This window comes from Nelumbo lutea, chromosome 1, assembly GCF_056320005.1.
Source record: "Nelumbo lutea isolate HS-2025 chromosome 1, American lotus-T2T, whole genome shotgun sequence".
NCBI classification, from domain to species: Eukaryota; Viridiplantae; Streptophyta; class Magnoliopsida; order Proteales; family Nelumbonaceae; genus Nelumbo; species Nelumbo lutea.
In genome coordinates, this window is record NC_142684.1 from 36,138,792 (window position 1) to 36,148,923 (window position 10,132).

At 38.8% G+C, this 10,132-nt stretch overlaps 1 non-coding gene across 1 annotated transcript; it reads left to right on the top strand.

Annotated features, from left to right (window-relative positions):
- The first annotated feature begins 995 nt into the window (after nucleotides 1-995).
- On the top strand, nucleotides 996-1,102 carry LOC148874274 (small nucleolar RNA R71). The gene has a single exon (XR_016106124.1). It is a non-coding gene; the product is annotated as a small nucleolar RNA R71 (small nucleolar RNA).
- The last annotated feature ends 9,030 nt before the right edge of the window (nucleotides 1,103-10,132 follow it).

The window sequence follows — 10,132 nt, forward strand, 5'->3', positions numbered from 1 at the left end:
CCAATAATTCCTTCAAAAACCTTGCATAGTGTGGCATCTGTGCTAAAGCATCAGCAAAAGGAATATTAATATATAAACTTTTAAATATTTCAAGAAACTTACCAAATTCCTTCTCCAATTTTTGTTGCTTCAGCCTGTTAGGGAATGGAACTTGTGGCTGTTGGTGCATCCCTTGTTGTGCTTCTGGTTGTTCCGTCTTCTGTTGTCTGGTCCCAAGGCTTGTTTCTGCCTTGGGTTCAGCCCAATTCTTCTTTTCTACCTCAGGCAACTCTTTTCCACTCCTTAAGGTAATATCTTGCACCTGCTCTCGTGGATTCACTTCAGTGTTGCTTGGAAGAGTTCCCGGCAGTCTGGAAGAGATTAATTGTGCCAAATGCCCCACTTGGTTTTCCAGGTTTTTGATTGAGGCTTCCTGGTTCTGGAACCTAGTTTCTGCACCTGCTATAAATTTTGTCATCAGTTCCTCCAAATTGGATTTTGGTTCAGGCTGATGATAAGTCTGGTGGAACGGCTTGGAAGTATGCTGATTTGGCCAGGACTGGTTTGAATGTCCCCTCCATCCTGGATGAAAAGTATGGTGACTCTGGTAACCCTGCTATCTTGACGAATTGTTGACATAGTCAACTTGTTCAGTAGATGGTCTGAACTGATTGCCAACTTGGCAGTCTGTACTGATGTGGCCTCCCCCACACAATTCACAATTAAGAGGCTGCACATGCATGGCAGCTATCTGCATTTCATCTATTTTCTTACTGAGTGCTCCTATTTGTGCAGATAGTGCTGTATAAGTGTCAACATTATGCAAGCCTTGCTGCTTCCTAGTTTGAGTTCTTTCCGAATGCCATTGATAGTTGTTGGCTGCCATTTCCTCAATAAGTGCATGGGCAACCTCAGGAGTTTTATTATTTATGGATCCTCCGGCTGCAACATCTAATATGGTCTTATTTGAGTCAGTAAGACCATTATAGAAAGTCTATACTTGCAGCCAAATGGGGAGGCCATGGTGAGGAACTCTCCTTAACAGCTCCTTGTATCGTTCCCATGACTCATATAAAGATTCCCCCTCTTGCTGGAAAAAAGTAGTGATGTCATTCCTCATTTTAGCAGTTTTAGAAGGGGAAAAATATTTAGAGAAAACGGCTGGCCATTTCGTCCCACGTAGCTATTGATCCTGCCGGTAATGAATTCAGCCATGCTTTGGCTTTATCATTCAAAGAAAATGGGAATAACCTCAACCTAATGGCGTCATCACTTACCCCATTGTGTTTGAAGGTGTCACAAATTTCTAAAAAGTTAGAAATGTGTGCATTGGGATCTTCGTGGGCCAATCCACAGAATTGCACCGTGTTTTGAATCATTTGTATGATGGCAGGTTTGATCTCAAGGTTGTTAGCAGCAATATTGGGCCTGATAATGCTGGAGGCAGCTCCAGTGAGAGTGGGTTTGGCATAGTCCATCATAGTCCTCTGCTCAGCCATTTCTTGAGCTTCTTGAGCTTCTTGTCTGACTTGCCTAGCAGCTCTTAAACGGACACGGAGAGTCCGTTCAATCTCCATGTCATAAAGGATCTCTTCCAGTTCAGGTCTGTTTGTCATAAACTGTTAAGGTCAAAGCAATAAAAAGGCCAATATTCACAAAAGAAAATAAATAACTAATCCTATCACACTAAAAATGTAAAGTGAATTATTGGAATACAAAAACCTACACCCTATCATGAATAAATGAAGCCGATTATACTAAAAGCAGATTTAAACCAATCATCTTATTCAAGGTTCCTTTATCTACATCCATCAATTGCAACATCTGAATTCAGACCCAATTTAGTTGAGTTCAGATCTACAAGTCTTTGGTATTGTTAGTCTAGAGAAATTAACAAATAATAATTCAGATCTGAGCTGTATATCTCATACACACTCATTGGTATACACTACAATATACATCCATTAAGGTTGGAATCAAATCTGTGATGCTTTAGGGCTGAAATCAGATCTGATCTGAAAAATATATTAAAAGGATCTGAAATAAACTAAAACCAGTCCTGAGTTAGGCTTGGTTTAAGGATTTTAAGCTCTACAATTGAAGCTCAAACCTGTACAGCTGATGCATATCAAACACTTGCTAAGACCTAAAAATTGGGTCTGCAATGTTTGGTATTGCAAGCTATTCGGTCCACACAACTTTTGTAGAAATCTGAAATCAGGTCTGCTAACTGTTGTACTATAGCAGCCCTGCTACAGATCTGAATGCTAATAGAAATACTTGGAAAGTGCTAATTTTTTTTTTATTAAATAACTGATGTATCACAATTATTCAACCCAAACATACACCTCCTTAGCTAATGTAGCTCGGTTACAAGTGGATAAAGAAAATGTTCAGTTCACCCAAAATCCAAAATGTGCTCTGTATCAGTTCAGTCCTCAACTATAGTTCAGATCTGTATCAGTTCAGATATGAATTTTCTTTTTCATTCTTTGCTATCCAATTACCTTTGGGGTATGTCGGATTTATCATAGGGTGAATTGGGGTGATGATGGCACCCAATTCACCTTAAACTTGTATCAGTTCAGGTCTGAGTTCATCTGAACTCAGATCTGAACTAAGTAGTTCTGCAATAGCAGAATTCAGGTCTGAACTCAAGTCTGAGTTCGGATCTGAATTCTCAATTGCCTTACCTTCAGTTATTGCTACCAAATTGTTTTTGGGGAATAGCAGAAGTGCCCTAGGGTGAATTGGGGTGGTGATGACACCCAATTCCCCTCAAAATTGCATCAGTTCAGGTATGAGTTCAGAGGAACTCAGATCTGAACTGTTGCAGATCTGCAATAGCAGAACTCAGATTTGAACTCAAATTTGAATTCTGATCCGAATTCTCAATTGCTCCTCTTGTTGTTCAAAAGATCTCCCTTTTTTTTTCATTTTATATATATATATATATATATATATATATTGTAATGGAAAAAGAAATAAAAGTCTGAAACACAAGCAATTCTTTTCGGCTGAGTGCTACAGATCTGAAATCTGCTGATCTGAGTGCCGAATGCAACTCAGATCTGCAACACTCATGTTTATGTGAATTTTTTTTCTTTTTTTTTTTGAAGGAAACAACACCAAGATTGAATAGAAATCAAATCATTGGCCCAACACCAAGATTGAATAGAAATCAAATCCCCAACAACGGCGCCAAAAACTTGATGTGTGGCTCATTGTGACACTAGCAAGTGCACTAGCCGTTCAAGTAATAAAGTAGTGAGTGAAGTATCGTTCCCACAAGGATTTAGGAAACAATTACCAATACTAAATTGAGCACTTCTTATCTGATCAACAAATAAATCAAAACTTTAATGAAAGCTAAAAAAATCCTAAATTAAAATCTATCTAAATCATTGGCCCAATTGCCATCAAATCAGGTTAGAAGAATAAGCAGTAAATGTCAATCTCAGAATTCAGCAATCTATCAATTTGGATCATTTGAATAAATCATGATTGAACCTTGGTTTGGTGAAACCCCAAGGTCATGAACAGCCTTTCTCAAGCGCATGTTCATCCTATGCATGAGTGACGGTTCTTCTATCTCTAGCAAGAATCTAATCCCCATGCATGCATTTCTTCAAACACTTCTAAGGCATCAATTCAAATCTGAATTGATCACCAACTGAATTGTGCAAGTTATCTCTAACCTTGCACTCAATTCAGTTCTTGAATAGTAGATCTGAATTCCTAGAGTCTCTCTCAAGCATTCTAGGAATTCCAAGCTTTAGATCCATTCGGCCAATCTGAAAATTGCAGATCTGAATTCTCTTTCAAGCAATTCAGATCTTGCAATCTCAGATCTGAGAATTCAGATCTGAGTTTTGAAGGTTAGTTGGCCGAATTAATCTACAATAACACCCTTATTCAAGAAACTTCAAGTACAATTCATGACCATTTGAATGAATAAAAAAGAATTAGATTGCTGAATTGAAATTTTACAAGCTGAAATACATCAAGGAAGAATGGAAACAAGGAGAAAGAAGAAAGAAAATATAACAAAGAAACTGAATTCAAATCAAAAGAGAATGAAACTACAAATGATTTATTACAAAAGATCTTTGAATCACAACCCCTCAATTCGAACTCACATTCTCTTCTAGCTTGCTTGTCTTGAACTTCCTTCAGCCCTTCTTCTTCTTCTTCCTTGCGCCTAGCCTTCTTCTCTTCTCTTCTCTCAAGGTGGCCGAACCTCTAAGAGTGGGAGAGCCTTCCTCTCAAGCAATTGAACACCTCTCCCCCCTCCTAGAGACCTTCTTATATAGTTTTTCAAGGGGGATCTTGCCCCTTCTTGAAGTCTCTAGAATTGGGTGTATTACACCCCTCATGAACCTTCTAGAGTGCACCCTCCTTCTCTTCAAGAAACTTCTAGGAGTTGCCGCCCCTAGCTCCCTTTGGGCTGCTATTTGGGCTAGAACTTAGCTTGCTTTTGAGCTCATGTGGGCTACACTCTAGGCTATTATTTGGGCTAAAAATGGGCTGGGCCAAAATTTCCTTCTTGCTAGGCTTCTTCCCTTGGGTTTTCCAAAGAGTTAGCTTGCACTACTTGGGCCGAATGAAACTCCCTTGCTCTCATGGCTGGGCCAGGCTGAACTTGATGAATTTTGGGCTTTCTTTTCTTGCTTTTGCCTTCTTTTTGTTGATTTGGCTCCCCCTGAAATCTTTCTTGCAATCAAGCTAAAATAGGGCAAAATCTAATTAAACTAGCATAAAATTTCATGCAAAAACCTCATAAAATATAGATAAATTGTAGGTTCATCAAAAGGTATCAGAGCTCGCGCAATAGTTCAACTTGTTCTCCATCCACCAAAAGGTCTGAGAATGTACAAGCCAATGCACTTCTGAAGCTAGCTAGTTTTGTGGACAACACTTGGAGAACAATCCACAATGAAGACTTGTCACACCCTAATATAGAGAAGGCAGTAGAAGTAGAAGTTGCACCTATAATACAAGTGACAGAGTCAAGCTGGATTAACCCTATTATGGAGTACTTGCGCCACAGAATGTTGCCCAATGACCAAAGTAAATCTTGGAAGATTGAACAAAAATTTGCTCACTATATTGTCATGGGCAATTAGATGTATTAAAGGTCTTTCAATCTCCCCTACCTCCAATGCCTCTAACCTATCGAGTTAGAGTACATGCTTAAGGAGATCCATGAAGGAATATGCGGTGAACACTTGGGGGGGGCAGATTGTTCACTCAGAAGGCACTTTGAAAAGGCTATTATTGGCCCACCATGCCAACATACATCGCCAACATGCCACCAACCTATAATAACTCACCAGTTTATAGTCATTTGCTCAGAAGGGAATCAACATCCTTGGCCCTTTCCTACTAGTAACCAGGCAAAAAAAGTACCTAATCATAGTGGTGGATTATTTCACCAAGTAGGTGGAAGTCGAGCCACTACCGACCATCATAGCTTAGAATGTCTAGAAGTTTTTTTAGAAGAACATTGTGTGCAGATTTGGACTCCCTTGAGTACTAATCTCATACAATAGAGAGTAGTTCAAGGACATCAAATTCCAAGACTAGTGTTTCAAGCTAGGGATACAATAGAGTTCCACTTCGATTGGTTTAAAGACCCAACTAGCCTGAGCTAAGGGGAAATGAGTGGAAGAACTCCCCAACGTACTATGGGCATACCGAACTATGAGCAGGATAGTGACCGGGGAGACACCCTCCAACTTCACTTTCGGCACCAAACTGATCATCCCCACTGGGATCAAGTTGTCGACCTTAAGATGAGGTCATAAACAATGATGAACTCTGAACTAGCTTGGATTTAGTAAAAGAGGTATGAGATTAGGCCCAGGTCCAGACTACGGTTTACCAGTAAAGTGTAGCTCGTTAAGTAAAAACAAAAATCCATAAACAAGGATATTACAAATTGAGAAAAGTGATGATAATTAATGTAATAGCTTGGGTCATCTTAGATGGATTAGTTGATAAGATATCCATAAGTCTCCTATGACAACTTTGCTTACCAAAACTATTGCACCATACGAGTCTGGACAAATAAAATATTTTTATACAACATAATTATAATATAGACATAAATTAAAAGTAAAAATTGAAAATGTGTGTCCCAGAATAATATGAAAAAAAATCTTAAAATATAAGAATCAAAATAGAATATAAATAAATAAATAAATATATATATATATATATATATATACACTAAGAAACTAAACACTGGTATTTGTAAATACTTATCCAAGAATAATTAAAACACAATACAAACACTGTAAGTACATGGAGTTAAATATTATGAAACCAACGATGGATGGCATATCCACCATTGGAACTTAAGTGCAATCGCGTATCTGAGAACCAGAATCACAAATCTATATCTCTTGAAACTTAGAGCACAAAAACATTGAAGTCTACAATTTGCATAGAAATATCAAAGTCTACAACTTGCAAAAGAACACTTATGCAAGAGGGATCACACTATACAACAATAAGCAGGCTTGTTGAAGGGGTTGTACCTATAAATGCATTCACATGGGAACTTTAACGATGAAAATTCCCAATCCCGAGGTGTTCTCATGGACACATGACGAAAACCCGAGTCTCTTATGTGTTTGGTACCTAGCAATTTTTTACCACTTTCCCATAGTGGTAAAGCATTTTGGTCTCTCCCTGCTTTCCTCTCAAACCATAGCCTTTTTTATATAAGTAGGAGAGTCTTAAACCATTCAAAGGAGAGACAACCCTCCTCCCATGTGAGATCCATCCCCTTACCTTGGAGTTGGATTGGGTTGTCTTTAACATGCCAATCAATGAGATCCATCAAGGGTCAAAACCTAGGTAAGTTGGGGTAGTATAAGAATTCATCTGAGTGGGTGATCATAGTGATAGGATCAGCCCCTTTGTCGAAAATAATGAATGATATGCCTTATGCTCTCTCTAATGGAAACCTAAATTAATAGTAGTGAATTTCAATTATGTTTGAGATTTGATTTTGCAATATATATATATATATATATATATATATATATATTATATTTTATGAAAAATGTTTGCAAAATATTTTAGTTCTCGGGATCCATCCGAGCAGTGAGTGTAACACTGTACCTTGTAGCCAAGGGAGATGTCCTTTTCTATCGGGCAGTGTTGTGATCATTATGGGCTAAGATGTTAAGTGTAAGAGACCACTAAGGGCTGATGACCGGATGGGTTTTATCTTACTTAAGTTCATTATCCTTGGATCTTCATAGGATGGTTGAATTCAATGATCATTTAAGTGTAAATGTTGTGCCCATATTGAGACCATAGTGATGTGCTCAAGGGTTGACTATGTTTGGTTGTGAATTCATTCAATACTTTTCACAAACGTTAGGCTGAACCCATGTGGACTTATGTAAAGTCATTGTGGGGCCCTATGCCATACAAATCAGGCCTAAGTTGTCCATGCAAATCTTGGGTCGTGAGCCTTTGAAGGAAATGGGCCTATGGCCCATAGTTAATAAGATTAAGTAAGCTGTCACATGACATCTTAAATTGCTCTAGGTCAAATCTAGGTTTGGAAATGGGTATACAACACTCATACTCTTAAGAGGATAAGGCTTATCTCTTGATAGAGTGCATATCAAATTAGATTTGGATAATCTCCTAGTTTGATTAGAAGAGTTCTCCATAAGGAGATAAAAAAAGAAGAGGGCGGACAAAACTAAAACACTGCACTCTCTCTTGTTCTCTCTCTTCTCTTTTGTCTTCCAAGAAACCCTATCACGACCTAGGCTTTATCGACTGATAGAGATCAATTTTCTTCTAATTTTTACAAGAAAAATTTAAAGGAATTTCAGGTTCACCTTCCCTAATTCGATCCAAGCAGTTGGGTTGTAGTTTTGCTGAAAATTGTGTTGTTGAATCAGTTTTACCTATACACTGCACCATCTTCACTGGAGGCTAGTTTTGGGACTGATTTAGGTGTGAAATTCCACCTTGGGATCTGAGTTTGTGGTATCCATATCAGGTATAAATCTCCCTCTTTGTTTGGTTTCAAATATGGTCTAGTTTAGTGCAAGACCGATATTGAGAAATGTAGTTTTTCAAAACATAGGGAATTCGATTCCCATAAGGATTAGGAAATTTTTGAAATTTTGCCCAGCCATCTGGCATGGTTCAGTCATCCATATGATGGATCCTAGCCCTTCCAACAGGAACAATGGGACATTATGCTTAATGAGCAATGTTGGTTGTGGGTAGGTGATTGCCTCCCTATGGCTGAAGGCTACGTGCTTCGGGTGTGGGGTTTCCTAGGTGGCTAGAGGGCATCGTAGATGGGCCAGCGGGTGTTAAAGAGGGATTCTCTAGCATGGTCACCCACTACAGAAGCATTTGCAAGGTATTTCTCATCTCGGTTTGCTTCTGTTTCAGGTGATCGAAGCATGTTTCAATTTCATAGACCTTGTGAAATAGAATTAGGGGTGTTCACGGGTCGGGTTGGGTCAGTTTATTGGGGATTTCCCAACCGACCCGACCTGGTCAGGTTACCTGAGGTGGAAACCGAAACCCACCCATTGATAGGCCAAACCGACCTAGTCGGTTTGGGTCAGTTTCGGTTTTGCTCCTTTACAAAAGGACACCTAATTGAATTCTAATTGTAATTGCCTAATGGGTTGCCTATTTGGTGTAAAAGATTATAGAAAGTAGTAGAAGACTAGTTATAGTTAAGTAGGAAACTACTCAAACTAGGAACTACCGAACTAGTTCGGTTCGGGTTAGGTTGGTTTCGGTTTTCACAAAAGAAAATCGAAACCGACTCGATATATCAGTTTATATATTTTCCAACCCAAAACCGACCGATATTGATGAAAACCCGGCCGACTCGGGTTGGGTCAGTCCGGGTTGATCGGTTTGGTCAGGTTGGGAATTCTTATGAACAACCCTAGATAGAATCTTAATATTGGCTTGATTGCTGGACTCCTGAGGGATTTGTTCTTTAGGTTCTATTTTGTATATTTCAAGATCAATGTGTTGTTCCTTACGGATTAGTAAGAGGTTGACTCTCCTTATGTCCATCTTTTGTGATCAAGGGAATAAACCAGAGATTCTAATGTAAGTGGGATGGCAAAGCGATTAAAGATGGTCTCCTTGAAAGACAAAGATGGTACAAGTTCAAAATTAGAATTGGGATGTTGGTATGGGCTTAGTTCTCTAAGGGGAAGGCTTAAGGGATTTCGGTTGGACGATTTGGGGGTTCCAATGTCCTCCCTGCGACTTGTGTCTCCTTTTTATAGAGGAGATCTTGAGGCTATAAAGGGAATTGTCCAAAAGAGGACTTTTCCCATTAGGGAAAGGAATTTAACTCTTTTATCTATCGTGAGGTAAACCCCACTAGTGCTTTGCCACATGTCTAGCGAGATACTTTAAGAAGAAGGTTTTCTTTTCTCCAAGTATTCTCGCATAACACGTATTGGCTACACCCCTTCATGGGTTTTCTTGTGGCCATGTGTCAGAGATGAGATCTCTGATCAATTGATGTATTCAAGAACCTTAGCAATCATCTTCAAAATGCCTCATTATAGTTTATTGTGATCGCAAGAAGTATGAGTCAACTACGAGAGGGTGTTTATGTGCTCATCATAAGTTGTAAATAATGCCTTATGTTCATCGCAAGACCTGGATGATATTTTATGCTCATCACAGGCTCAAGATGATTCTATATGCTCATCACAAGTTCTAGATGGTGATTTATTCTCATCATAGGCTTTGGATGATGCTTTATGCTCATCGCAGGTGCGTGTGACCCACATTGCCTCTGTAGAATGCTATTACACTATTACAAAGGCTTATTAGTCATTCTAATACCTTAAACATTATCTATTGTTCTACTTATTTTGACCATTGAATTCATCACAAGTGGGGATTTCTTCATGTGGTTCTTATTTACAGTTTATATCGTAAATTCCGTGGTAGTGAGATACATGTACTTACAATTGGGGGCAACCAAAATTAGTAAAAAGCTGGGGCAACCAAGATCATTTAAAAACTGGGGTAACCAAGATTAGTAACTAAGATTTCATTTCACACCACCTATGCATTTTTTGTCCTAGTATAAAGTCCTCCTTGATCAAGAAAGAATGTATGACTA